Consider the following 3,600-nt stretch of genomic DNA (forward strand, 5'->3'; position numbering starts at 1 on the left):
GGATGGATGGATGGATGGATGGATGTATGGATGGATGGATGGATGTTTGGTAGGATGGATGGATGGATAGATGGATGGATGGTTGGTTGGTTGGTTGGTTGGTTGGATGGATGGATGGTTGGTAGAATGGATGGATGGATGGATGGATGGATGGATGGATGGATGGTTGGTTGGTTGGTTGGTTGGTTGGTTGGTTGGTTGGTTGGATGGATGGATGGTTGGTAGAATGGATGGATGGATGGATGGATGGATGGATGGATGGATGGATGGATGGATGGATGGATTTCACTCTTCACTCAGCACTTGCACTGCATTTTTGTAGAAAATGCATTTTCTTTAATCAGTTTTAGTTGAACAATTTGAAATATTTCAGAACGTCCAGCTCTCGTGTGGACGTGCCAGGAGAAGATACAATCATCAGATGGCAGACTGCTGAGTTTATCTTGATCTCAGACATTAAAAAGGTCCAGTAAAACCTGAGCTGTTTGGTTAATTTCTTCACTTTACTCGATTTGTTCGCTGATCTTTGCTTAGTGTTTGGGATCTTGGATGTTAAACCTCCTAATGTCCTCGGTGTAACCCTGGATAACAGTGTGAGCTCCATGGCTAAACTGTGAATTTAACTCAATATAGGCTGACTAACAGTATTTTGTGAGTTGTGCATTCCAGTCGCTGGTGGCATTCACAGCCGAAGAAAAGTCGATTGTGTTCAGTCTAACTTCATTAAAGCTGAGGCAGATGTTTAAATTTTCAGCTAAATGTCTGAATTGTATAAGGAAATTTATTCAAAGTTACTGGAGTACAATTAAAGGAAACTACAAGGAACCACTTTTCTATTACAGTTTTCTGTTTCACTATATAACAGATGAGAAATGCTTTAACTACAAGGAAAAAAACTCAACTTTGTAACATAAATTCTCTCAAAATGACATGGTGCTAAATTGTGTTTAAGCAATTAAATGCTTGAAAATAATTAGGACATCTTAAACACAAAAACTACTGGGTCATGATACTATCCCGATCAAATTACTCAAACATTAGCAAACCAAGCAGATCTTGAACCTGGTTATTATTTACAGCAAACCGTAACTGACTAGTGATGCCTTCTTGTTTGCAGCATGATTGTTGTGCTGCTCTGCACAGATGTTCGTAAGGCGAACAGAATGTCCTCCTCCTGTTGTCAGGAAGCAGACAGGAAAGCAAAGAGACGGGGACAGAGAGGTCAGGTACCCAGCCTTGAAACAAGGCCTCACTAATAAAGCACAAAGCTAAAATATAATGATGTCTCTGAGCTGTTGTGTAACACCCTGAACTGTGCACACTCACTGTCTGGAATTCTGGAACAAAACGTACAGACCTATAGAAAACTCACGTGTTCATTTAGTCTTCTACTGATTGAAAATACAATAAAAGTATTTATGCAGTCTATTTCTGCATAAAGTACCTGATAATTTATATTAAAAAAAAATAGACAGCAATGATGATGAAAGAAAAAAACTGATTCATTTTACATCATGTCTGACATGACCAAAACCATCTCCAGTGGCTGTTATCATATTTTTTTAACATGTAAATAAAGCATCAAATATATGAATGAATACATTTACACAAGACAGTCAGAACTGCTAAATCAAGTTTATCTCTCTTTCTAAAAAACATACAGTGATCTGTAAATGTTTATACTGTGATATACAAATGATATTAAAGCCAAAGGCAGTTTTGTGTTTGTGAATCAACACAACATGAAGCTTTAAGTTCACAAAATACTCCTACAAGTTTATTTCTTGTCTCTACTGTCAAATGAAACAGTTAAAGTATGACTTTACAGAGACCTGGTTGGATCCTATAAGAATGAAAAATTAAACACTGCTCTCTAGTGGCCAACTGCAGCTGGTACTAATGCTTTAAATCTGTACTTTTTTATATAAAAAAGTTGAATTTTTACTTTTGAGATACTCAGTAAAAAATGATCAACATATACAAAATTATCCGACAAGTACTTTCATTTTGAAAAGGTGAATTAAAAAAATAATCTTACAATTTAAAAAAAAAACCTTGATCACAAGAGCAATCTCTTTACACACATCATTCTGTCAGAAGCACCAATGGTTAGCCATGCTCATATGTCTAATTCCTTGCTTCTCCTCAGGTGCTTATAGGTGTATCTCATGTGTGATGGGTTAAATGCAGTGGATGAATTCCATCATTGTATGGGAACACATACAGTAACGATGTCAATATATAGCACATATACTTAATAAAAAAGTCAATACAATGCACTTAAAAATAAAAAAATCAAGTTTGTGTGAAAAAACCTTGACGAGAAACAGATTTATGTTTCTTGACTGATTTGTTTATCTTCACACGGACAACCTTTTCTCACAGATCCAGTGGAAATGTTGCTGATTGGTGCTGTGTGACCAGTTCCTCATGCAGGGGAGATGTGGGTCAATGTAAACATAACTCGTACAAGAAAGGGTTTTGCTGCACCAGATGTACATTAACACTAGAAAAAAATAACAATAAAACATTTTCAAAATCAGGATGAAATGGTCCTGTATGAGTTCTGTTGAACAGGTTAAACTTGTACAGAATCTAAAATACTTTGGTATTAAAATGTATGAAATTAATATTATATGAATGAATGAATTTCTTTATATAAAGGATGTTTTTATGTTTCTTTTATGAAGCATCCCTGAATGACTCTGATATAAGTATGAAACAGTAACTACTCATACATTACTGATCACTTTATTAGATTTAGCTGTTTTTGGAAGACATTTTTCAAGACTTTTAAGGAAGAACCATAAAAAAATTTACAGAGCTTTTATTTTATTGTCAGTAACTTAAGCACTTTACCTTAAAAAAACTAATAAAGTGTAGCATGAAGGATGAGTCATTTTACTATGAGCTCCTGACCCTGCATGATTTTTCTCCAACCAAACAAAAACTTTCTTAGAGTCTAATTCTACTCAAGCATTCATTAATCTCTCCTCTTCATGCAAATAATGCTGACATAACAATCTATTTAATCTTTTGTGATTTGTTATAAAAAAGACAAAATAATCATTATCATATCTGTGACAATATTTTCCTTTTGAAGTAATTTTATTTCAATTGTGTTGTGAACTAAATATTAACATTTTTATTCTAAAAAAGTTTTAAACATCAAGTCCTTTTCTTAACAGATGTATAACATCAAGTCTACAATAAATTTTACCTTTGAGATACATTACAAACCTTGTTGCTACGTCTTTCATCTTTGTATTTTTATTGTTTTTATTCACGATTGATAAATTAAAGTGAATTGTCATAAAAGACAAAAATTATTTCTTTATTAGGATGAGTTTACTGCAAATCTTACAATCTCACACATTGGTACATGAGTTCTGATTAAAATAGGGTGAATAAAAATTACCAGCATGATGCCCCCAACAAAGTGTGGTGGGCTGCAGGAACAGTATTGCCCTTTCTGTCCTGTACCCTTTCACTTACCACTAGTTTTTACTTATTGATTTTACCTATCAAACCAAAAGCAAAATTCAAAAAGTAATATTGTTTTTATTTATACATATTTATTACTTCTACTACTAATAATAC

This window comes from Austrofundulus limnaeus, unplaced genomic scaffold (assembly GCF_001266775.1).
Source record: "Austrofundulus limnaeus strain Quisiro unplaced genomic scaffold, Austrofundulus_limnaeus-1.0 Scaffold299, whole genome shotgun sequence".
Classification (NCBI taxonomy): Eukaryota; Metazoa; Chordata; class Actinopteri; order Cyprinodontiformes; family Rivulidae; genus Austrofundulus; species Austrofundulus limnaeus.